The sequence below is a fragment of the Thunnus thynnus genome, chromosome 5 (genome assembly GCF_963924715.1).
Source record: "Thunnus thynnus chromosome 5, fThuThy2.1, whole genome shotgun sequence".
In the NCBI taxonomy this organism is placed as follows: domain Eukaryota; kingdom Metazoa; phylum Chordata; class Actinopteri; order Scombriformes; family Scombridae; genus Thunnus; species Thunnus thynnus.
The window spans coordinates 24750042-24777978 of record NC_089521.1 but is presented as its reverse complement, the minus strand read 5'-3'; the positions used below and the strand labels follow the sequence as shown (position 1 = coordinate 24777978).

General features: G+C 40.9%; 1 protein-coding gene across 4 annotated transcripts in view; it reads right to left on the bottom strand.

The window, feature by feature from the left end:
• kcnq1.2 (potassium voltage-gated channel, KQT-like subfamily, member 1.2) overlaps positions 1-27937 on the bottom strand; it is a 185288-nt gene that overhangs the window by 108887 nt on the left and 48464 nt on the right. The window lies entirely within an intron of this gene.

Sequence of the window (27937 nt, the reverse complement as noted above, 5' to 3'; positions counted from 1 at the left end):
CATATGACGCAATGTCTCAGGCCATCTAGGAAAACAAACATCAATGATGCGATGCATGAGAGGATGAACTTAAATCTAGAGTGTGGTAAGTTGAAAACCAGATGACACTCGCTTTAATGTCCGCACAGTTTGTTCCTGTTTCAACACCATTGTACCGGCTAAACTACTACATCATTTCCAGTGAATATCTCACAGCTCATTGCTGATGTTTTAAAACTCATCCTTGATTCCACTTTGTTGACTTTGAAAGAAAATTTCAAAGAAAATTTGGAAATCTGTAATTGCTATTGGGCCCTACAGCAAAATAAAGGGATCTTAATAAAATTAAGAACACATCTTACCATCATTACTATGGGTGTGAGGTCAATCTTGCATATCAAGCATTCATCTTTTAAATATAGAAACTATTGGCTAAAATGGCTTCAATTATTACAACACTACATGAACAACAATCCACTTAATAGATATCTTTGAAGACAGTTTAGAGGCCCCCATTATCAAAAAAGAATGGCACTCCCTCTGCACTGACCTGAACAAACTCCAGTCATAAAACTCCAGTCACAGTGACACTGCATCATAGTGACTCAGTTTCAGTTGCCCTTAAGCATAATTTTACCAGTTATCTCTACTTGATGGTTCCCGGGAAAAGTAGTCTGTATCATGAGCTAGGCTTGGTTGCTAATGTAGTATTATCAGCAGCAGCTTAAACACACAACTTTTTCATACATATTCTTATGATTGGACAAGAACATAACATACTATGTGCCATCCATCTGTTTCCTATTTAATACTATACAAGCTAAATAAAGATATGTGGATTATGAAAGAGTTTATAACACATACATCAGTGTTAACACTAATGTGACATTCATTGTTTTGACAGGCCCTACATGAATGCACAAAAGTAACCACATCTGTGTTATTGAGTAGCCCTGAATATCTAATTCCTCCATTACACCATACATTTTGGTTTTGTCCCTTTTCTACAGTGTCACTAGCCATTCATTTTAAGGGACCAGTGTGTAAGATTTAGTGGCATCTAGCTGTGAGGTTGCAAACTGCAACCAACTGAATACTCCTCGCTCTCACCTTCCCCTTCAAAGCATGTAAGAGAACCTACACTGGTCGTGAAACTCGCAAAACACGTGAAAGGCCCTCTCTAGAGCCAGTGTTTGGTTTGTCCGTTCTGGGCTACTGTAGAAATATGGCAGTGCAACATGGAAGAGGACCCGCTCCCTATGTAGATATAAAGGGCTCATTCTAAGGTAATGAAAACACAACGATTCTTATTTTCATGGGATTATACACTAATTAAAACATACTTATGAATATTTTATTCCATTTCTGCGAATCCGTTCGCTGGATGCCACTAAATCTTACACACTGGTCCTTTAAATAATGTTTTCTTCAACTTCTTGTAAGCAAACAAGATGAATTTCTCAGTTTTCTGAGTTTGAAAGCTGTGCTGCCCATTAGATGACACCTTTAACATAAGCCGTGGAGTTTTACCAGAGCCTGAAGAACCTCTTAAAACACTAAATTTGTTGTTACTTTGTTGATCTTACCTTTTATCATCACACTAGAAGATTAGGATTCAGGTCAAGGCCCTTTACTGTAGACAGTAACTGTGTCTATGACATGGAAAAAATACACAAAGAACTGGCCATATGAAACCCTGGACTGACTTCAATTCTAATTCTAATTTTGCGTTAATGTGATATGGTACGTGTGGCAGCAGACACACGCAGCACAGACAAACAGTCTCCTGTGTGCTTTGATTCCATATGGCACTGCACCGGCTCTCTTTGTTTCATTTGGTGTTTCCTTCATTCTGTCATTCTTCCTGTAAGAGCTCCTGCCCCCTCCCATGTCTTTCTCTGTACGTTACAGGTCTGTCTCTGGCTGAGGCAAACAAAGATGACTATAGTGAATGGCTAGCTGCTTGGCTGAATGGCTGCTCTTATCTGCAGTATGCAGGCCACGGGATGGCAGCAGCACATGTGCTGATGACAGCCTCACACTGGACAGACTCTGGCGCCACACAATACCTCCCACTGTACACCTGTCCCCCGCTTAGAGGTCTACCAGCTCTCGAGTAATCCCCATAATTTTGGGTCACTTTTGGGTATAAGATGTTGATGCTACAAGGTGTGCTCATCACATTTGCCAAAGTGAGATTTAGTGCCACTGACCTTGGAGGTGTCAAAGAACATCAGCCACCTGCCCACACCCCCTGACAGAGCCACTGCCTTTGTTGAGCCAGTGTTTGCCCTGAGCTGCCCTGGGCCAGACCTGTTTGCTCTTGGGGATGGAGAGAGCGATAAAGGGATGGAGAGAGATGGAGAGGCGAGGAGGCTCTTCATTTGTATAAGGTCTCTGGCACCATTCAGGCCTGCAGGCTTTGACAAATGGAGGCAATAAAAGGGCGAGGCCTGGCAGGGGCTCAATTAACCACTAGTGGGGCAGGAGAAGAGGGGGACACGGACCAGGAGCCTCGCTTCTATAGAGAAGGAACAAGTGAACTGCAGGGAGGGGGAGGTCTGGCAATTTGTTCAGCTGTCTGTCTGTCTGTCGGAGCAGACTTGGCCAGTCTCGCTCACTGTCTTTCCATCTTTCTTTTGGAAATATTGACTTTGCCTTTACACTTGAGGGGCAACTTGAAGTGGTCTAATAGCGTCCTAGTAGACACAGGTGAAGAGAAAGGCAAATATAATAAAAAAGTATGAAGATCAAGTGGAAAAGCTTTCAGCTACTAATTGATTTTTTTCTCAAACTCCTTTATACCAAGATCTAATGATGTCTCTGATGATGTGCTGTGATGTTCCAAAGGGTGAGGCACTAGGAACAACCTAGTGCCTAACGGTCAAAGCCAAAAAGAAATCCTCTTGACAAAATGTCCACCCCAAAACATCTCCCATTCAATCCCAATACTACTTCAGCCAAGCGTACATCAATATGGCGCTTATGCTAGTGCAAACACACCGTAACTTATGCAGAGCCAAAAAGCCAACAGTGCTTATTTAGGGGACAAGTTCACAATCCCTGTAGCGCTGCTATCCATTCCCAGTGACAGTCATTTGTGTACCTTACACTCTCAGCACCAGCTAGCTACCTCCATTCAAATTCAAATTGAAACCCAGTGGGGGACAATAGTTGGGGATTCGCTGAGAGCAATTAGTAGTGGACTCCTCCAGTGTCTGGCCCAAAGACTTTTAGCCCTGTGGTTCCATCATGCAGAGGCATTGACCCCTTTCAGATGCACGAAAGGAGGAAGAGAAAGAGGGTGCAGAAAAAAGAGGGCTGCCTAGCGACGCTGAAACGAGAGGAGGGGAGTGGGTTGGCAGAGTTAGGACTGTGTGTTGGTTTTCCTCTCCCGACTTTACACTAAAAGACAAGAGTTGGAGTGTGATGGAGAGCTGCACGGCTGTTGTGTCAACAGGGAATGCAATGAAGACAATATTATTGTCAAGTCAAGACATATCAAGGCACACTTACAGTGAACCAAAGCACAAATGAGAGGACACACAAAAAATCTCAAGAAAATCCCCTAGAACAGGTAAAAAAGATTTTCAAAAAAGATCATCGTTTGCAACTTGTACTACTTGGTTTAATGAATCTGGGTTCCAACAAATGAAAAGATTAGATTTCAGATGTTTGGTTTCAGAAAGGCATCACGATAAAAAGCAAAGCCATTTCTATAACATCTAGAAATGCTGACAGATGAAAGCTACAACTGACAGAACAAAGGTCGTTTCATGTGGCGGATTGTTTTTGATGCTGGTACTCAGCCCTACCACTTATCCACTTCCTGTGCAAGAGAAGTCTGCAAAGGTGCTGTAACCTGCTTATCTCCACAGCTGGGTGACATACATACTGTACACACACACACACACACATACACACAAACACACAAATGTAGAACAATACATAAACACAGCAAACAACACAGATTATGAGGGTATGCCCACCAAAGAATGAACAGTGAGATGTGCACACACAAACTGAAACCAACACACAACCACATCCAAAACACAGCTGTCTGTCTTGCATGTTGTGTAAAATGAGGTGAAAGAGGGACGAAAAAGAGACAAAGGACAGATTAAGAATAAAAAGATAAAAAAGATGACAAAGAGAAACAAGAAAAAACAAGATAACACCATAAAGTGACTGAGAATCAGAATAACAGCATACAGGGATAACTAAAATATACAACACAATGAAGAAAACATGAAAATTAAAAGACAAAAAATACAAAAAAAGTGAGTGCAGTAACAAATGCCAGAAAATTTGAGCCCAGGGAGCTAACGGGAGATTTTAACATATAAACATAGAGACTGAAGAGATATGAAGTGTGAAACTGAAACAGCTACAAACAGCCACCTGTTGATGTCAGTGGCTGATGGATACAGTTCATCTCCATCTGGATAACCTTCTCCTGACAGGTCTGGACAGGAGCTGATCAAAGCAGTGGAACAGCTCACTGAAGATCAAACAATATACTGAGTACTGACCTACATGATCACAAAAGCAGGCTAATTAGTTTACATGTTAGGTGATGACAATACCACCACTGACACCAAAATTATGTTTTCTTAAAATCAAGACGCCATTCATATATATGTGTGTGTGTGAGTGTGTGTGTGTGAGAGAGAAAGAGAGTGAAGCTGACATGTGTATATCCATAAGCTCCTGCTGTGCGCTCAAATGATGTGACTGTAAATGTTTTCCACACTCTCTGACTGACAGCAGGTCCGCCCCGCCCTCAGACGGATGTGGAATGTTTGTACAGTGTGAGCGTCGGTGCTGACCCGAGACCCGAGCGCTGGAGTTTAATCTGTTCCAAAACCAGTGGAAATCAAACAAGAGTGTTTCCCTCGCAGAGGACTTGTGTGTGTGTGTGTATGTGTGTGTGTTTGTGACCTGGGTGTGGCGAGGTTCTTGCCTATGGAAGAAAAACACTTTATATTAGGGGTGGGATAAAAAATTGATTCACTTTAGTATTTAATTTATAATTAACACTGAGCTATGCAACAAATAATAACAGCTAACAGTTAACTGTTAGTCCAGAAGCTAGCCGGTTAGCCTGTTTGCACTAGCGCATGAACTGGAAAGCGGTTTCCCACTCACAATGAGTAAATCCTCACGTTTAAGAGTGCCGCTGACCAGTAACGGTTTAAATTTCCACTAACTGCTAAGTGCTAACAGCTAACTGTTAACTGTTGTTGTTGTCCGAGTTTCTAAAGACCGTAAGCTTCAAGTTCACATGTTACTATGGATCCCACTGCTTTCCTTGGCAAGACACGACCTGCATAGCATTAAAGCGCTAGCCAGCCTGCTAATAACTAACTATATGTTCAGTGGGTGTCTGGTATTAAGTAATGGGAAACGTTTATTCTGAAGGACTAAGAGTTAACAGTTTGAGTAAAGCATAGAGGCTATATTATGTGTAGCTTGTAAATAGTGATATGGGGCACTGAATTTGATGAATTTACTGTTTATCAGACCACCAAGGAGACAAGAATTAGCACAACACACCAATCTCTCTCTCTCTCTCACTTGCTCTCTTCTTTACTGTCTCCTCCTGCTGGAGATAAATTAACGGAAAGCAGCTGTCAGTCGTTTCAGAGGCGAGGAGGCCGTCTGGCAGCTCAGGGATCCTGTTTTTGCCCTTTTCTTTCTTCCTTGTCAGATCTCTTTTCCCATGACTGCTGCTGCTGCTGCTGCACCAAGGAGTCGCACAGCCCACCGGCCACAGTGCACCACAGGATGGGTGTCCACCGAGGTCCATGAATGCAGTTTCAGGACATTTTGGAGGTTTGCACCATTCACCAGCACCGGCCACTCTCGCCTCAGCTCTCAGCACCAACACCGCACCAGGCTGCCCTGTGATTCTTTTTATTTTTAGATGGTGCAAACCTCCAAGACTTTATAGTAACGGTAGTTTATTTAACTTTATTACAACAATACTTTATTTAACTAACAGGTAGAAGACTTCTGTATTGGCCTTTATCCTACTGACCTCTTAAGTAGTATTCTTAATGACAAATTTTTCGTTAGCAGGGCTTTAAGACAGATCCAAGGGGTTTATAGCAATGATGCTGCTGAAATAAAACTCAGAAAGACTGACTGACATGTGATGTGCATTACTTTTGGAAATATGACTCATGATATACATAGTCTCTAGAAGTGTATGATTCAACTTTTTCCCATGGTCTAGTGTTAAAAAAGTAAACAAAAATCTCAATAAATCATAATATCGAATTGCAATACTTGTAGAATTGCAGTACTTAAAGAAGAAAACCAAAACTATGCACTATTGCAGCTTTAAATCAAAATTGTTAATTATTATTATGAGACTAATATTATTAGTTCTTTTACAGCTGCTTGCACTTAGACATTTACCATTAGACACTTCAGAAGTGTGACTTCCTCTTTTGTCATTTTGATATGGGTAACAAACCTAAGGTTATTGTATCAACCTTACCGATGGATGCAAATCATGACATATCGTGACAAGGCTAATGCAGGAAGTCACAATAGAACCAAAGTCTTCATATGTTCATATTTTTCTTGTTTTTAATTACAGATTGGTTAGAATTATTGTTTCGCACAACAAAACTTTTCTACAAAGCTAACATAAGATCATATATTCACCATATTATTCCACTGAAAGTCAATAAACAAAAATATTGAATTACCACCTAGACCTAACATAAAATAATATAATCCCTGCACAACTGTATGCACCATGTGTGCATTTGAGCAGATGTTTGTCTACTCAGATGACTGCCATTTGACCTTGGACTTCAGTAACATCCAGTTCAACCTGCTCTCCAGCTGCAACGTTGTTGTCAGAGGCCCATGATCACACATGCACATCACTATGTACTGTACGTAGCTGTCGGTGTTTATTTAAACTCTCTATCTGCCTATCATAGGCCATGAGCAGAGGGGTCGTTGACATTTTTTAGATATGTGTTTTCATAATATCCTCAAAAACTGTGAAGTGTATGAGCATGTAGGTGTGTGTGTGTGTTGTATGTGTGAGTGTGTGTGTCTGTTGTTTTCCTAGCTCCTGAGTGATGAGCCTAATAGAAGCACCCAGGGGTGTGTGTTTCTGTCTCCACAGCATTGACAAGGCCTCTTCAGCTCTTCAGCTGCATCTCTACCCTCCCGTGAGGTCAAACGCAGGTCGTGGCGATAAAGGCTGAACTCCTGACACCCATACCAAAGAATGAGACAGCTCATTGTGTAGCAACAGATAGCAGACACAATGAGCCCTAGTCTGAGTCCTGTTTTCGACCGACGCAGTGCTTCTTTTCTTGGCTGTGGTGGCGGCGGCTTGTAGGGATTCTCCTTTATGGTTGGCTAGTGACCCCATAATCACCCGAGGGTGTCCCCTCTTTATCGGATTTTTGTCCAAATTTCATATCAATGCAAATGAGGTTGGAGAGGAGTTCATCCTAGAACGCTTTGGGAAATGATAGGTTTTTTGAGGATGAGATTTGTGTACAGGCTAGAGAAAAGCAGGCTGATTCAGTCTCTGCTGAATGCATCACTAGAATGTGGTGCTACTCTACTTTGCTCTCTCTCTCTCTCTCTCTCTTTCTCTCTCTCTCTCTCTCTCTGCATCATTTTTCCAAAACAGCATTAAGCCCACTTGAGAATACTTGAGGTTTGGAAGAGTCAGATTCTGGCAGTGGCTATGAGAAAAGTTGGATGTCACCCAAAGACAATATTTTTGATATAAAGAGGACATAAGACAAACCATCTATACTTATTACATTTCTGCTCGATTCTCTGTGCTTTCCCCCCCCAAGTGACGACCACTTATATGGGTATCAAGTTATAGCTATTGTTTTGCTTTGTGATAAATCAACAAGAAAGTCTTTTCCAAAAAACCTGAAAACAGAGGTTTTAGGTTTTTAAAGCAGAGTTATAACCTGCTATTTTACTAATTTTTAAAACAGAGGTTTTATATTCCTGTGTTGACTGCTTAAGCCTAATCACATCCAAAGTAAAATGTTTTATTAACAGGCATGTCCTCATCAATAACATTAAAAGTTTATGCCACTTTGCATCCAAGAGCACAAACTGTGCACATTGTGAGAAATTACCCCAGCTCAAACACTATTCTCCAGCCATATTCATATACAGTCCGGTCAAAAGTTTAGACACATTCTCCCATTCAAGTGAATGAGAAGGGGTGTCCATACAATGATACAGAAACTTTACATTTTAGGCATTTATTTAAGGCACTTGCACGGTTAAATAGGTGTCTCTGCAGAATCGTGATTTAATTCTTAAATCAGTCAGTAAAAGCATCCGGCAGAGATGAGAGCCAGGTTAAAGAACACTGTGAATCCTTCTGCCAAAAGTGTCAGATGAAGAAGCAGAAGGGCTTGGCGATGATCCTTGATAAGAAAGCAAAGAGCGCTTGCAGACTTCCGTCCTCAAGAAAATTCACAATGTGCAGACTTTGCCTACTCAAATTCAAGGTAATATCATCTGTACCCAAAGAGTCCATCATGCAAATATATTAAAGCCAAAGGTTTTATTCAGCTGTTGGTGTTATCATAGTCCACAAACTGCTCTTAAATTTAGTCTATCTTTTGGTCACTTTAAGAAGGAGTGTTTTGTGAAATATGATTTGATGTCCACTTGGGCTATTAGCATCCTATAATTAGATCAATAAACTATATACCTTATCCTGGAAAGGATAACTTAAATAAAATGGTACCACTATATTTTGTCATTAAGAGTAAGTTACATAGATTTTCTTTCTAAACAGTGCCAACATAGTTTGGAGTGAACAATGATAGTTATGAGCTGTTCTCATATATTATGACAGTTATTCAATTTGTATGAATGTGTTTATTTCTGTGTGTGCCAGAGGACGTTGATTTCAATTGGTTCTTGCATGTAGATGCCCCGCCTCACAATTTTTCCATTTTGGCAGACACTGATTTCAACTGGACTTTGCCTGAGTTCCCAATTTTAGTTCTAGTTATCTGAGCTACTAAAGGTTTAAAAAAGCTGCCATTAATCAAAAAGGGATTGAACTCTGTGTGTGTGTGTGTGTGTGTGTGTGTGTGTGTGTGTGTGTGTGTGTGTGTCTACATGTGTCACAGCTGAGCTCTTGCAACCTTGGGCACAGAAGCTCAAATAGAGCTGGAGAAGCAGCAGGTGTGATCGCCTCTGGGGCTGTCAGACGAGCTCACACACACTAACACACACAAACACACACACATACACACACAAACCACACTTGGACAGTATTTCAACTTGTTGGCTTGCTCATAATCACCACCCCTTCTTCTCACTCACACCTCCACTTTATCAAAAGACCCTGGGGCCTTTCGCTCACCAAACCAGGTGGCCATAGGAAAAGAAAAAAAAAATTTGTGTCAAATAAGAGCCACCCCCCCGCCCCTGCCCCAACACACACAACTCATCACTTTTGCCAGAGAGGAGGCCTGCCCAGCCCAGCTGTGGCTCTCGCCTTTACCATCTAATAACCATGACCTTCACGCTCTGCCTGTCAGACCTTTATTACTGCCTGCCACAGGCAAAGAGAGAGACAGAGAGAAAGAAAGAGAGAGAGAGAGAGAGAAAAGCAATAAAAGGCCGCAGATGGGTGTGGGACAACACAGCTGACGAGCAGAGAAACAGAGAGCTTTTCACATACCATCACTGCTGATGATGACTTCAATGACCTGAGATTGGCTGACAGATGTCTGGGCCTTCAGAGATGCAAAATGTCAATAGATGATTTTTCAGAAGTATAGTGCAAAGTTTAAAATGCCTGTTATTGGCTGGTTCTGTAGGTCTTTAAATTTGTGTACTCATAGGGTTGTGTGTACGTGTGTGGGTGTGTGTGTGTGTGTGTGTGTCAGCTCACATCCTAAGTCAACACACACTGGGCCTTCGCTGACGGACTAAAAATAATATCTAGGTTACAATGCCCTGCCAAGCCCCAAACACAACAAAGTCTCAGGAAGCAGTCTTTTCAGCACATTGCCATAGTGACTGACCACATGTGCAAGTCAGATAGGGGTGAGTGGTCAAACTAGCAGTCAGGCTGCGTTGTCTCCTTGACTATAATAGGCCTAAAATACAACCTTCATTTAACTAGACACAGATGTGTTGAAGATAGCGGGTTTGGATGCATAGGTCACACTGAGGGCATCTGATGAGACCAGCGCCAAAGGAGTTGAGTTATTACCAATGATTGTGAAGAGCTGTGTCCATTTTTCATAGGTTGCCTTCAACACGTCCTCATACCAAAACGACAGAATAGGTCTATTTCCAATGACTCCCAAAATGACATATAGTGTATGATTGTTTTCAGCGCTCTCTATAGGATGAATGGGGACCAGACCACATGGGTCGATTGAACCTGCACTCTCGAACAACCCATAGGAGCATTTTCTGAATGATCCATAATGTGCGTAATATGTCACTTCAAAACTGTTATAAATCACTGTTAAAAAATAATGATGTTTTATGATGTGACCATGCTGTAATTAAGGTCTGGTTAGGTTTAGGCACTTGGTTATGGTTAGTGAAAGATCATGGTTTAGGTTAAAATGATCACTTGAAACGTGGTTTATACTTCCTCAAAGTTACACTACCTTTGTCATCATGGTAACAGTAAACACCACAACGTTACAGTTTTTAAAAAGATGTCCCATCTGGTGGTTGGAAACATCACATTCACGGTTGGAAACAGAAAGTGAACAGTGGTCTCCTGCAGCGAAGTCCACTTTTTACTACTTTTTGCCACCTAACTATCTAGACATCCACCCAATCCGCCTCCAACCTAATAAGGCAAAATCATCTTATCAAGTCACCTTATACTGACATCATTGGAAACTGCGTCACTTCCCCGGGTCATAATTACTATGGTCACTAGATAGCATAAATGTAACTATAGGTCATTTTTGACGGCCTGAATTTTAGACCTATACTGTTGTTTTTCTTGTGAGGACAGGCTGGTTGCTTTTAGCCTCAAATGAGTGCCAGAATGACCTCTGTGAACCCTGTCCAAAGATTTTAAGCAATCTCTGACTAAAGCTGGTTGGCTTTGGTAAATGTGTATTATTCTGAAATTAAGGTGAATGATAAGTTTTCAACAGTTTTCTTCCCTTGTAACTGATCGGGTTGAGAGTGTGAGAAAAGAGGCAACAAGCAAGTGAAACACAACTCCAGCAACACTTTTCATTTTAAAATGATTAATTTGCTCCACATTTCCAATTAATCCAATAAAATTGTCAGATCGAGGCTGAAATTGTGATTGTGATGGTTATCAGTCATGTGTGGTGTCTGTCCGTTGTCCTGGTGTAGTGGATTGCGGCCACAGGTGAAAGGAGGAGAGCTATAAATCTAACTGATGTTCACTGAAGCTGAGGTTAACTGAGGATGATCCATCCTCCAGAGGAGGGAAGGATCCAGAGGCAATGTCAACAAACAAACTGCCACTGGAGAGCCATTCACAGTCGTCATTTTTCATTACAGTCAAGCTAATCCTTCAGGAATAAATGACTCCTACAGGAGTACAACTCGTATTAGTCTCTCATCATTTATCTACCCTTCTGTCCATACTCCATTACTATTACAGTAGTTGTTAAGCCAGTTTTTTTGACTGGCTGGGAAAACCTAAAAGAAAAAGTGAAGGTAAAAAAAACCTCTCCCCTACCTCCACAACTAATGTGCCATATTACAACAGGCAGTTCCCAACTAATCCAAAGGAAATGCTCAGTGGCATTTAGTACATAACACACTGTAGAGTTATACTGGACAACTGCCAGGTGTGAAAAAGTGTAACTGTGTAAGTGTGAAGCAGGGTGCTGCTGAAAAAGAGCATACCCACTGTATACACTCAGGCTAAACAAATATGCTAGCACTTTATAGGTGCTTGAGAACGGGAGTGAGGTGATGGATATGAATGACTGTGGTGAGTGAAACTATACTGAAGGCGAAAAAAATGTATTATTTATTTAAGGCTGTCTTAAATAAATAACAACCAGTTAGAAAATCTGGTGCTGCTTTTTACACAATAACACAATGTCCCTCATGCGGGGATATGTTGGATAAAGAACACATGCTCCATAGAGTATTTTAGAAATCAGACCCAACCCATTCAGAGTACCAAACTAAAATCCAAAATCATTTAAAAATATACAATTGACAGTATTGCTCCAACACATTAATATCAGAAATATACTGTATTCATATGCAAAACTATAGATCACCTAGCCTGCAAAAAAGTCAAACATTGTTTAACTATAGGTTTAAATAACTGACTGTTGTATAGGGCTGCACCCTTTGTAACATTTAATAATAATGTAACACCCTTTATTATATGCAAAAATATGTAAGACTGAAATAAATCATGACAAAAAGAAATCTAGGATTGTATTGCATATGAAAGAAATATTTGTGCTGTTAAATAATGTTCTGAGTTTCAGTCAGGCAATTAATGCATCCTCCCTCTAGAGGAGGGAAAAGCTGTGCAGTGAGCTAAGTGTCAATAGCCTCGGCTTTGGAAACTGCTCTCTTCTCCAGGTAGAGAGTTGAGCCAAGGTTGAGCTCGACTGAAACCTAACAGGTTAGAACACATGGTCTCTTTTTAATGGTTTCGTGCAGCTGCAGAGAAAACAGATTCCATTTGGCAAAAGTCAAACTGAAAAATTCCCAATGGCACATTTACATAGACTTCGAGCAGAAAACAGCCGTCCGCTAAGTATTTTTTCTCTGTGAGCTGCTTGACAGAAAATAAAAGAAATAGCAGAGAAGCAAAGAAAAAAAAACTGAAACTCTACGCTATGCAGCAGGACCTGGACCCAAATGAACTCCGAGGATATATTCACTCACAACAGCAAAACAATAAATGCATATACAGTGCAGTTATACTGTCTGTATGAGTTGATTAACAGTGTCATTCAAACAACCTAACACACCTCTCTACTAAAGTTAACCTTTCTGTAAGTGCTGGCATTTATTTCTGTAGGTACATATTGTATACAGTCAACTAGGTGAGTAAGTCATCCAGTCAGCAAGCCAACCAGTCAGTCAGGGTTGGAGGCAGGGGGCTCCCCAGCGAGCAGTGCAGCTGTGCTACTGACAGATCGGTGCAGGGCAGCGTGCAGCCGGCCTCTCCAGACCCTGGCACATCAAAGCTCCCGGCCCCATAGCTAGCCCCCCTGTAGCTCCCCAGCCGGACCACTTCAAAAGACTTTAGGGCGCATCGCAGATTCCCATCAAAGGGCCTGGACGTAGCGCTCACCCACGCAAGCAAGCCAGCCAAGGAGATATGATTAAAAGCACATTATTGGGGGAAGGAGGGAGGACAGAGAAGAGGTTTAGCAGGAATAGAGTGGAGGAAAAAGAGGACAGGATATCAGGCCGAAGGGATCATTCTTTACCTTTTCACATATTCTTACTCTCTCTTTTCCAAACACTACAGCTTTTGCCAGTTTTTAAGACCATCAGAGCACAAAGATTACAGAATTTGACAAGACTGCGACGCTGCCTTCCTTCCACATAATCTCTCTCTCTTCTACAAATGCTTACTCTGTTTCGTCCCTTCTCTCCCCTCCCTCTCTATCCTCTCTTACCCTTCGAGGTCACGTCTCAGGTCATTTAATATAAGCCACTGGCTACACAGCCAATTCACACCTGAAATTGCCCGTCAGTAGCAGCGAGTGGCCTTGAATGGTGGCATTGTTGTCCCTATGGGGGGCTCAGACTGCAGCACACCAGCCAGCGGCCACAATGGGAGCCTTAAGGCCTGGAATAATTTGACTAAACACATGGGATTTGCGAGTGAGGATTATCACTGTTCAGCCACGCAACCAACCAACCAACCAACCAATCAACCCCCCACCAATCTGACCAGTTAAACCAGCATTGTTTTTGGCTGAGACTGCAACCAGGTCAGCTTAACTGAGCTCACTGAGTTCATTATTTTACTCTGGTACAGTGGCAACAATTAAACACCAGCTGGAACACACACGTCCATTCAGTCTAGATTTATTTTTAGATTCCTTTTGTGTCATAACACGGGTATTTCTGCAGTTTGTGGTGTGCACGTGACGCTGTCAATACGCCTCTCCTTAGCCATCCCAGACATGCATCTCAATTTCCATTCATTTCATGCCTTGCCCCACGTCTTCATGCAACTTGCATATTGTTGTTATTTAAAAGTGTCTGCTGGCAAGGCTGATGGTGCTGGACCTTTTTGCTGCTCATGATAGCTCTGCTCCCATTATCCCGCCTCATTAGAGTGGATGTCCAAAATGTCAGAAGAATGTTTTATGGACTGTTGAGAAATCACTCTCCAGCACAAGTCACCCAGTGTTCTGCCATGCAGGAGAGGGAGGGAGAGAAGAAGATAAGGGGTTTATATTCTTAAAGGGTGGGGTGGAGGGAGTGGAGGGGGCAGCCTGCCTTTAGAAGAGCTTAGGGCCCAGTGTGGCGAATTAAATAGAATGCCCAGACAGAATTAGTTCCAAGGCAGACTGGGTCCCATTCTATGAAACTCAACAATTAGACGGATTAAACGTAATAACTCAGCCTGCACTGGCGCAGCTGCATTATGGTTACCCCGGCACCCAGGGGGTTGCTCTGTGTGTGTGTGTGTGTGTGTGTGTCTATGTGTGTGTGCCATAGGGGGATTTATGCTCACATATAAAAAGTGACAACTTGGAGAGAGAATGTAATAAACTTTGGGAAAGAAGGGTAAACACAGTCCCAAACATTTGGAAATTGCGCTTTTCATTCCATAAATCCAGCCAGTTGACATGCTGTTGTGATTTTGGTTGTGTGTTGTGATTTGACGGAGTGAACTGCATGTGTCAAGGCTACGCTTGTTGATATTCCATTCAAAAAGTGCAATCCACAAGGTCAGGTTTCACAAAAGTATACTAGTGTCAAGGGTCTAAGATGTTCCAAGATGATGATCATGATGATGGTGGGGAGACATTTTAAGGAAATCCAGACATCCACAGACACTTCTTTACATTCTTTTGGAGCGGTAGAAAGAACAAGCTGTCAAGTCGCACTCCACTCATCCAAATATCACACATGGTGAGGCTGAAGTCTCTGCTGTCTGAGTGGCAGGTTGACTGATTAACTAACTGGCTGGTTTGCTGATTGACTGGCTTTTCGACTGACTGGCAGCCCCAGCTCTACCCCCCCCTCCTCCTTACCCCCCCACCCCCCACCCCCATCATCCACCTGTGTGTAAAAGGCCCTTTGTCAGCAAGGCCTAATTTGATCTGACGCACCCTACACATGTGGAACAGCTCAGCAGCTCCACACACTTCTAGTCATTACATCGTGTGTGCGTGTGTGTGTGTGTGTGTCAGGAAGAGAAGAGACGACGCAGAGAGGGAGTTAGGGAGGAAGACGTTTTCTAAGAACAGAGTGAAGCAGAGCAAAGTGCAAAAGTCTTGGTTCACCTCACACAAACTCTGGCCTTCACCACTTCTTCATTCTCTCACAGATCTGACTCTCTCATCAGCTGTCTTACTGTAGTGCTGTCCCCACACTCACGAACCTATCCAGCTCAACAAAATGAAAATTCCTGTTTATTGCAACTCGGTTCTCATGTGCATAGTGTGAGAATTTGAATTGGTTGTGATAATATTGTACTCATCAAAATAATTGCTGAGCTCTGGGAAACACATTACAAAAAAGTTGTACGAAAGCAACACCAGCAGACAGATCACCAGACAATAAGCCAACAGTTTCGCCACGTTATCTAAACCACTTGAACTGACAGACAGTGAACATACAGTCATACATGAGTAATAATTTCATTGTTCTCTTTTGGCTAACTTGGAGGTTGTTTAAAACTTGTGCGATTTACAGGTTCCCAGATCTCACCAATTAACTTGGTGAGTACAATGTTAAGCAAGTTGAATAAAGCCGAAATTTTGTGTTTCTACCTATTCACCGATGGTGCGCAAATGTAGCATCTGCACTTTTGTAGAGAATATGAAATCTAAATGACTCAATAATGAATGTGTTTTCTTTCTATGACACAAACGCTTCTATTTTTTTTCCCCCCTAAACTTAGAATCACAACTTAAACTAACAGAGTGATGTACCGCTGCTTTATACTACCACAGAAGAAAAGTCCCTCTATACATTGCAAACATAACCTCAACATCAACAACCCTGTGAACTCTTTGCACTCGTTGAGCCCAGTTAGTGTCTGAGGACCCTCCCTGACTTTAGGTGAAACAGAGCAGAGCCAGCAGAAACACAGCAGCAGGGACAGGCCCTGTAGTGTAACAGAGCTAGTCCAGATCTGTATGAAACCTGATCAACAGACAGACTGGGTTGGAGGAGACTGGGAGGGATCAAGACTCCTGTCAGTTCTGTCACTGTCAGCCAAACAGACAGGTAAGTCTATCTGAACTGTAGCAATGAACAGAGACATGGGTGGATTTCTGTAATGCAACAGGTTGTAAGAACATCGGGGCAGACAGTTTCAGTTGCACGATAGTGATGTGAACGCTATCTTATTCCTTATGACAGATTAAGATTTTATAGATGTATCACAGAACTACATGTCACTTTTAGAGTTTAAAACAGCCATGTTTTGTTTTTTTTTCTTCCTCCCTTAAATTGTGAGCACTAATACCCGTGACACTCATAATAGTGGTTTTAAGTGTTGCACAGGAGAAAAACACAGCATTTTACATAATCTAGATTTAGCTGTGGGGTGTTTCTCTTTCCTCCCATTTCACCTCTCCCTCTCTCTCCCATCTGTCTCTCCGGCTCTCTCTCTACCTCTCACCCTCCCACGGGTCAGCCCAGCTCTCTCCCTCTCCTGTGTATTTAAAGTTATTGCTCATGGCAGTCAAGGTGTCTGCATAAGGGCCTGTCATAAGCAATCCACTGGCATGAGTAGGGGCCTTGTGCTTGAACCTAATCCAGTCAGTGAAGCCAAATGGACGAACGGAGGGGGTTAAGAAGCTGTTCAACAGCAACCTGTAAAAAAGTGGGTTGTGTGGTCTTTTAATCCTCTCACAGTAACATGAAAATGAAGCCAAGTCATTTTTCTTCTGTGTACCAAAGCAAAAAAAAAAAAAGATGAGTTCTCTATACCCTATTTGTTTTTGCATAGGTATGTTGTTCTCAAGATATAAGTTTGTTTTAGTTCTCCCAAGGTTAACTACTTGTCACGAAGTTCAAATAAAGAATAAATTCAGCTGTTTTCATTTCTGCTTTGCTGTTTTGTCACAAGACTCTTTCGTGACAAATTTACTGTGCATTCAAAAACAAAGTGTGTTTTAAACATGTTACATGTTCTGGTGATTATCAGAAAACTTCCTCTTGTTCCCTTTGCACTTGTGTCTAATAAGTAGATGGTCAGATGTAGTGCTTTCTTTGCACAAGAGAACAGATCTCTGTATTTGTTCTGACACTGTGAGCGCTGTTTGCTGAAGGCCTTCGGCAAACACAGAAATTCCTCACCCACTTACCCCACCACCACCACCCCAAGTTCTGTAGCGTGTTCAGTGGCTGACGGACAGACAGACAAACACACAAACAGAGAGACAGACAGGAACTAAGGGGCCAAGACCAAACGTCGACCCTCTCTGGGGCATGGCGACGCTGGTCAGACACAGCAATAAGAAGTGGAGCCCCGGCCCCTCCAGCCAGACTTGAGAGGAGACGACTTAAGGTCCTAAGTGTTTGGGAAACAGGCCCATCAATGTCAAAGCCTTTTATTGCTTTGGCTTCCTATTGCTTTTCCCTGCTTGGGGGTTAGTATGAATCTACTTCCAGCAAAGGCTGTGGGATGGGTTCATCTTTCATCAGTCATAACCTTGGCAATTAAGTAAGCACACATGAGGAATGACCCAAGATTAAAAGAGAAAAGGTCATGGGTTGTTTTAAGAGGGTTGTGAGTGAGGCCTTGTTGTTTTGCTATTAATAAGTCACATGTATACATACCATTACTGAAATGTTTTCAATTCCTTTCTATTTTGAAGAAAATAATGTATATGTCTATATCAGTATGTCTATGTTGACACTTAAATATATAATTTAAAAAAAACTAAAAATATATATATATAAATGTTCACCCAGGCAAAGCAACTAGAAATAAAGATGCTACATCAATTTTGAACAGACAGTGACTTTAAAACCGTGCAGTCATTCCCATGCTGTACATGCATTACAAGGTGGACTAAATAACATTTAATTTCTTTTGCCAAGTCTTTAGACAAAACTGTGAACAAAAACTCTTTCCAGATTTCCATGGAACAAATTGATGATCATTACTGATTGTTTCATAAACATTTGTTGGAAATGCAAAATTAATAACACCATTATGGCTGTTATGTTTCAAGACAAAATACTTTTGTGTTTAATAACAAATGAGGACTTGATTTAAGTTTCATAGCACACAAATGACCAAAGGCAAATGGCTCAAAAATGATGGAAACTAAGGGCTCATAAAGTCATATTTACTAATAAAATTTAGGCAAATAACAATGTCTGCTTTCTTGTCCAAACAACGTTTTATGGAGCTACCGAGAAACAGGGCAAAACAGAGGGGAACAGAGGAAAATGGGAATTATTGGTCTCAACCCAAAACTAATAGTTTAGTTTGCCCTGACTCACATTCTGCCCAAACTGTTTCACTGTTTATACTCATGATCTGCTCTTTTTTTTTTACAGTATGTTGTCCATATGGTGCACAGAAATGTCTCTCTTGCTTTCTCTCTGTCTGTTTATTCAGCTACCTATTGGTCTGTCTATAAGCCTAAAAGACACAACAACACATGCAGACACACACATACACACTCATTAGATTTGCTTTGGCAGTGTTACGAACGAAGCACCCAGGATGGAGCAAGTGGACGGGTGCTGCCGGCTTTGGCACTTGACAAACAGCTTGTTTTAATGCTCCTGACAACCCCATGAGATGAACCCCTGCTTACACCGACACACACTGCACTCCTCTCCCCCTGGTCTTTCCTCTCTAAGTCTCAAACACGAGGTGAATCCGTTCCACCCTCCCTCTGCCTTACTCAGACATTTTCCTTAGCCTCCCCCCTCTGCTCCAGTCTCCAGTTTGTGCACAGAACACAAACTATATTAAGGAGAAAGTGTGGGGATACCTAACTCTTTACTCCATGCTAAGTACATGTGTAAAATGCAACACAGCTGCCTCAAACAGTACTAAGAGCTGACTGCTGCAGGGATATTCTAGCACACTACCCTGAATTTATTCTTTAAATAACATCTCTCCAGCTGAAGTTTTCTTACCACAAGTGTTAGTTTTTATAAATGTGTCTGACAAATGTTTTCTAAGGAACTGACAGATTGATCAGACTGCATTTGGTCCGCTGTGGTGTGATTTGCATGGAGCAAAACATCTTAAATGGAAAGTCCAAGGCCAACTTGTTATTTACTCCGAGCCAAGGCCAAGAATAAGCAGGCTAAATGTTTGACAGAGAAAATGTTAAATTACATTTGCCAAGTTGTTCAAGTTTATAGTTCAAAATGTGTACTACAGCTCAACCGATGCTGGATTTTTGAGGCCGATATTGACAGTAATATTTGGGTGTTTTAAAAATTAAATTTTTTTTACATCAATATTTGACATACACAAACAATCTTGATACAGATCCTTAGATATGTTTTTTTTTTTTGAAGAATTGTGACGAAGATACATAGTAAGCGGGATATTTTATAGTTTAAAAAAATCAACTTGTCAGTGCTCTCTGGTGGCCAGTTTGGCAATTCTGAACTGCAATTTCTTTTTACTTATTGGTCAACATATATAGTACACAGATACTGATATACAGTATCTGCAATAAGCTAACATCGGCTAATATATCAGTGTGGACAATTTATCGGTCTAGATCTAATGTGTACCTTGACAAAATGTGTTTAGTGTCAATTATTTGCATTCACAGATGATTATTTTCCACATGGTTGTCCAACACTATGAAACTGTTTTTATTCTGTTTCTATGGACGTTGTTCTCTTCTCAGGAAACTGTCACTGAGTGTAATAATATTGTTTCCCTCTTAGAAAGGGAGACTGGCTATTGAGTCAGTTATCTGATAGAAGACTAGGAGGTTCTGTGTGTGTGTGTGTGTGTGTGTGTGTGTGTGTGTGCGTGCGCGTGTGTGTGCATGCATGTGTGTGTGACAACGTAGGGGGTGCTGCCTGCTTGTCGTCGAGGTTGTCCTGAACCCACAGAGCCAAACTGCCGCAGGAAAAATCTGTGCTCCTGTGTACTACAATATCCTGTTTGGACTCAAGCTGCTTTCCCCACTCACACACACATACACACACAAACACACACACACACACACACACACACACTTGCCCTGCTCATACATCACACTCAAGTCCCAAGCCAAAAACATACGGCTTTGTTTTCGTTGCTTTTCTGCACACACTTCTGCAGCTCTGCTCTTCGGATCATGTGAGGCTGGTTCTATAGGATTTAAATATCATACACTGTTTGGGGGTGTAAGGAAGTGAGTGTGTGTGTGTGTGTGTGTGTGTGTGTGTGTGTGTGTGTGTGTGTGTGTGTGTGTGTGTGTGTGTGTGTGTGTGTGTGTGTGTGTGAGTGGGTAGGTGGTGAGGTAGAAAGAGTAGAAAGACTGAAGTTGTTGCTTGGCAACAACAATATGGACGCTGTAGTAATCACAAGTCAAACAAAGTGTAAAAGTATTTGGATTACTGAGAGGGAAGTGCAGTGCTTGAGTAGAGTAGTAGTTTATAAAGTTGTGTGTGTGTGTGTGTGTGTGTGTGTGTGTGTGTGTGTGTGTGCACATGTACAGTAAGTGCTTAAATGCATACACACACATCCTCTCCACATTCACACACTCCATGCATCCAGCTATCCATTCATTTCTATAACTATCTATCTATCTATCTATACCTATATGTATCAATCCACATACAAGCACAACAGGACAAGAGAGGGCTAAGTGAACGGTCCAGTGTACACGGAGGAGCTCTGCTTCCCGTAAGCAGCCGATAAAAATTGCACAAAAAAAAAAAAAAAAAAAAAAAGATTGGCCCAGAGGCAGACACCTCACTTCCCAACACAGCACAGTGTATTTCCTGAAACTGACAACTGCTAGAAATTGTACTAAGGCCAGACCAAACGTGAAAGAGACAGACAGAAGGAGAGAAGAAGGAAAGAGAGAGAGAGCAGGAGTGAGAGTGAAAGAGAGAGAGAGAGAGAGAGAGAGGGGGGGGGTTGACTTGACCTACAGTCAGGAAAAATGTTGTAAATACTGGAGTGACACACCAAACGGAGCTTGCAAATTCAAAGAAACACACACGCACATAGCTTTTGATCAGCCGTTTGCCCCAACCGAGATAGCTCTATATTCAAAGATAAAAGTGCCTACTCAGAATCTTTATCTCAAACCAAAGTGTTATCAACTGTTTTGGAACTGGCACACCACAGCTTTTGTTCACAGCTAGACCAAAGCAGAACGTCTGCCACAAAAACCTGAACACTATTGGACCACAAAAAGAAAAACATAGCTTTGATAGAGAAGGAAAAGCATGGTTTTGTCAATTATTTTCATTAATCTCTGCTTTTTCTCTGTCTTTCTCGCTCCAGGACGGAAAAGTGGGATAGAAACATAATAATGAGTTGCAGGCTGAGAGGTTGACCGGGGTAGCAGTGGTGATGGTGTTGATGGTCTTGGTAATAGGCGCAACCGACTGTAGACACCAAACTAGTGAAAACACCCTGACAAGGACATTTCCACTTGAGCTCAACCCTGCACTTAGCATTTCCTTCTTACTCTCTGTGGAAATCCAGCAGAGGCTGAATTATTAAATCTGCACTAAAAATTCAAAAACAAAAAAAAAAGAGTTGAATGACTGTAGCCCCGCAGCGTGCCTGACAGTGAAGAGGAGTGAACAAGGAGTGGAGAGTTGATGTTGCTACAGCACAGCCTGCTGGTCAGAGAGAGGGATTTATTTAGCTGGTAAAACTCGGCTCCCCTCCTCCACTCTCTGTAGTACTGCTGACGTTTGGCTTTTTTACGCGGCTGAGTTATTTCAGCCTTTCAGTCCAACATAACGTCTATAACACAAACTAAACAAGCACAAACAAATCTTCTACGTATAACAATGTATTAAAGTGTATATGATTGTATTAGTCTAGTCAATTCTACTAGACTTTACACAGAACTCCTAAACACACATGGTGTGATTTAGAGCATTTCTAGGAAACTGAACTTCTTGTTAAAATGCTTTTGTCTCCAACTAGTTTTCTTTACAATTTTTTAAATTTAAGATGTACAGTATTTTCACATTTAAATTATTTGTCATACCTTTAGGTAAAAGAACCACTAATTTTTTTCATTTTACAGTGGATTAAAATAAAATTATACATATTGTTCTATACTGTATACTACTATATATTGTTCTAAAGCAGATGTGATTACAAGAGTTGTAATAATTAAGGAAACCGTGGTTGCATTTTTTTAGGAAATTAAAAATTTTTCAATGACCAAAGGTGCATTTCACATTCTACAGTTAAATGTTGCACATATTGCGATTTTTTTTTTTTTAAAGCTGTTACCAATATTTATAGACTTACCTTTACGTTTGACTACTTTTATACAAAAGATTAGGGGGAAAATGAATCATTATTTCACTACCAGATTTTTATTCCTAGCAGTGTGGACAATGCACTGAAACATCATTTAAACCGAGCACTGAGGGAAAATCCTGGACACACTATGACCTTTAAATGAATTATGAAACTTGCAGTAAAATTTAACTGCAAAAATAAAACCTGGAAAAAAATATGAATTAATAAAAAAAAATAGTAGACCATTTTTGGTACACTGGTATTGATGAATAATTATTGTATCATTAGTGTAATGTAATGGTATTTGTAAAATCCTGGCTACAGTCATTTTCATAGTAAAAATTTAGATAATTAAAAAACTTGTAACTGCTTCTGTCTTGTGCATCTGTTCAGTGTGAATCAGGCGGTTTGATGTTTGATCTTTCTATAACATTAACTGTAGCTGTAAAACCCTGCCCTGCTCTGACAAACACCAGCATGTGGAATATAAAGTATTAACAGCTTTTCATCTCTGATAAGATCACACTACCCAATTTAATTTCCTCTTTCTTTTACTTGCACTGTAGTCTGCATTTGATAACTTTTTCATAAATTCTGTCCCTTTGTTCAGTTGTGTTAGTATATTCTGCTGTACCAATGGATTTGGTGGTTGGTGATTTTTTTTTTTTTTTTTTTTTAATGTTAAAATGCTAAAATAAAAGAAAGGGTAAGTCAGGAAAAAAAATAAATCACAGACCAACTTCTTCATCTTCGACTTAAGCCAAATATAAAATTTTCATTTCAGGTTTATAATTTCATAATTAAATTTAAATATGATTGTTTAATTCTTTTTAGATTTTCTGTGTTTAGGATATGACTTCTGTCCTCTCTTTACCCCAAAATCAGTAGAGGCCTTCAGCAGCCAGTCAAGTTCATAGAAATTCAGTGGACACTATCTGCCCAACAGCATACAAATACTCATTTAAAGCCTGCAAATCCTGAATTACACTGTCTTAGAAGTCACAGATTTTATTGTATGATTTTTTGCAACTCTTTATTGTGACACTCACCCAAGAACAAGAAGTGACAAGAATTATCATAAATAAATCATGAATTATTGCTTGAAAAAGATAAGACATGTCAGAAAATAATGTAATTTTATGCATTTTTACTACATTTCGGAGGCTCAAACTGGGAAGGCCTGCAGCACTTTGATCAACAAACACTCTCTCTTATTTCCCTCCCAAATTCTCTGACAGGCTTTGAAAGAAAAGAATAAAACAGAGCCATAAAATTACAGTAGTAGGCTGGAAAAGACTTTACAGCACATATACACTTGCAGTATAAAGAGACTGGCCTTTCAGCACTAGAAGAGACTTATTTAGAGGGTTATTAGTCCCATTTACTGCCATGACCCCTGGGGGGTCTTTCATTATGAACTGGGCTCTATATGGCTCCTATTAACAGCAGTGGAAAAATACACTGGGTGAGTAAAAAGAAGTGTGTATATGTGTGTACATGACTATGTAAGTGAGTTTGGGGAGTGGAGGTGACAGATGCATGGCTAAGGTTTACCTGTTCCCCTTCCATGATTTACAGCTTTTCTTTCACTCCCTTGCTTTAAAACATCTGGCTCCAGAGGCTTTTAAGGTCTTGACTGATCTGATAACGGCTCCTTTATCTCCAGCTAAGAGAATACACAATACAGAGCAACAAGAGTGTTTGTTTTTCTCTCTTCATTTTAATCCTTTGTATTGCTTATCTTTTTCTTCGTATTGCCAAGATGTCACATATGAGATTAACTAGCAATACCACATTGAGTCAGAAATCCAACAACAGAAACTCTGTGGTTGCACTTCTCTAAGAAGCAAAAAGCACACCAAATTCTAGTATATTATGTCTGTGGTGAAGCTGCAAATGTGTGACTGCAAGGGGTGTCACCTACAAAACTCTTGCAAAGCCCAGTGATGATGGTGTGATAGACGTAGCACACGACTCTAGCTCCTGTCTTTCACAGTGGTCAGAGCGATAAAAAAACATTCTGAAAACAGGACTGCTTTCAGGGAAATTACATTCAACTAAACTCTCATTACCACGTATTTTACTTACTTGAGGAAGTTCAAGCTACTCAAAAAAAGTAATGCTGATTTGAATGCTTATCTGATCGCCACAAAACTTTGCACTGCTGCTTCGTTTTATCCAAGCAGTATATTAAGTGTTACAATTCCTTCATAGCAGACGAGTAATACAAGCCTGCAGTAATAAAATTCACAATGTAAAGCTATCCTTAAATAATGGATGCCATTCCACACAAATACAGTGTTAGATACATATTTTAACACAATTTTAGCCCACCAAAATACCTTTATGTCAATTTTGTAAAAATAACTTACCTATCCTTATCTAAAATAAAAGGGAAGGGATATTTTAGAGAAATCACACCTCCAAAGAAAATACACCCAAACCCTCCCACCTCATAATGTGATAGGAGGCCATGTCCTTGATGCAATGCCAGGCAGACCATTTTAGCCGATTCAACCTCTGCTGACCCCAGTCCGGCCTTAGTTGAAGCACACAGAGAAGGGTTCATTCAGACAGGTGGGGCGGGCACTTGGCCAGGGTGGGAGTGCATGCACGTGGACACACAGGCACACATAAAAACATGCACCATATTATAAGTTCCCATGTGGTCAAAGCATGGGCCAGAGTGTTGTAGCCCTCCTTCAGTCAACCCCACTCCTCTCCAGCAGGTAAACGCCCTGGCCTGCTGTATATCCTTGCTTCTGTGTGTGAGAGGGGAGAAACCACAGGGCCCCCCAGACGAGCTCCATCAACAGGCCCTCTATTCATCTCCAGGGCCGGAACAGTGGGCTCTCTGACGGAGCTCCAGCACCTGGCTGCGGATGGACGCAACATCAGAGGCTGGGTGGCGGCAGCACTGGTCGCCACACCTGAATAAACCCCCCTCCCCCTCCCCCCCCTCCCCACATCAAATGGCGCGGCTGGCCTATTTGAAAACCAGAGAGCACGAGAGCTGAGAGAGTTGAGCAAGAAAGCAGCCAAGAGAGTTGCAGAAGGCTATAGGATTGGCTGTACAAACAGGCCACTCAGGTGCTGCTGCAGACTACTGTTTTCATTAACAGGAGTATAGAAGAAACTCAGCCCTGTACAGGAGGAGGAGGAGGAGGAGGAGAGAGAGACACATATACACACACATAAGACGATAGAGTGTATTTATACAGGTGCCTCTAATATTGGAGTAGAGAGGGAGACACACCTCTATGAGACAGGGAAGCATCTATACCAAGTCTGGGAATCTTCCAAGTAGGGACTGGGTTGGGCCTTACTTTGATTTCTCTACAGCCAGAGTAGCAGTTGCCAAGATCAGGTCAAAGACTTGTGTGAAGTCTGCTGGCTAATCTAATACACAATCAAATACTAATCTTGGTTAACACGCTTTACACTTACAAGTGTAAGTACACAAGTGAAGACACACTGATATATAAGTGTAAGCTCAATCACATTTCCTCATAATTTTGGCATAGTACTACTACTAGCACAATGAGTCAACGCCTGTTGTATGAAATGTGCTATATAAATAAACTTGACTTGACTTGACTACTACTACAACCACTACTACTGCATGCCAGTGTGCTATTGTGTGTTCTGGTTCCTTGCGTCACTGAGTTGGGGAGTTCTTACAGCAATTCGAGGCCCCGAAGTTATTCTCAACAGGACCTGTTGGCTATTTCAACAGAAAAAAGAACTGCATTGGACTAACATCCACCTACAGAACTCATAACCAAAAACTAATAACTAGTATCTGACAGGCACTTTCTTTTTTCTTTTATCTGATGTTATTTGTCATAAATGGTCTTTTAATAAATGTATGTCTTAATTTTCTCTGTGCTGCATGCTCTGTTGAGTGACAATTCTTTCATAACACATGTTGTTTTTGCCACATCTGTTTTAAAATGTGAAGCAATGTTTGCTAAATTTTTAGAGAAGTCCCAAGAGAATTACTTAATTGCTACTTATAACTACCATGCAAATCTCAATTTTATTTGCATGGATCTCTATCCTAGAGATAAAAGCCTTGAGAATTATGTTTGTTGGCTTCCACATCAATAATTAATGTGAATATGTTTTTAGACTATTCAGACCTCTTTAGTAATGGATGTGATTTTGTTTTTATATTACTTACTTCCTCTTCAGTAATTTATGTAATTTTTCAACATTTAATAAGGAAGAATAACATTTCTGATCCACGTGGTTGCAGTAACTACTGAAGAAGAATACAATTTCCAAATCATCTGGAGTTTATCATCAGCTTGTTTATTGCTGTGTGTGTATGGAATTAAATATACTCCAGTTAGTTCATTTTAAAATCCATCGGTAAGGACCTATTAGTAGTTGTGGGTAATTATCTTGGTTGAATGGGTTCATTTGTTGAATTTGTATTTGACCTTGATGTACTAATACTAATATCCATGAGGACAAACACTATTAGATAAATACATATCAAATAGTAGAACAAAATAGCTGCATGGAAACAATCAAATGAATATCAGCATATAGATGTAGGTCTAATCAAAACAAACATTTCTTTGGTATTTCTAAATTTATCCTGCCACAAAAACAAAAGAAAGAGCAGCTATGACATCATGGGACTGCTCAGTGAGTCATGTTGTGAAAACAGCAATTTCCTGAGTTAATTTTCCTTTTCCATCTGTCTGTTTTGTTTTAAATTGGGCACTATTTATGGTGGCACGGGGGTTGGGGTCAACCTGGGGAAATGAACAGACACTGGTGCCAAAGATAAAGCAATGCAGGGCACAGGAGAGTACTGGGGTAGGCACGGCAGAATTTTGCATATACAGTACGCATACACATGCAAACACATACAGTACATTTCTGCTCTAGACACACATATTTCCACTAACTCTGTGTTTTTTTTGGTCTATTTTATTGCCTATCAGGCAACATTAGGGTAATAAGAAAGTCATGATTTTGGTGCATTTCAAACAGAATCCCAACAAGAATGCTCCTCATTATGAGAGTGAATGTAAGCTTTGATATAATCCCTGTCCTTTTGGATCTTCATATTTTAGAGAAAAAGAAAGACAAAACAACAGACCTGCTCATCATCTTTCATTTAGAACACACTGTCAAATAATGCAGCAAGATAAAAAAAAAACTAATGCTGGAATATGGGTAGTGAACCCAGCTCTTGTTTCCCTGTCTATTTTCTGCTTACTGCAGCTGTGAATGCTTCTCGGTCTGGCCTGGTTCATGGGTAGCTTTTCATGCTGACTTTGCATTAAATCCTGATACACCACACCACACCACACC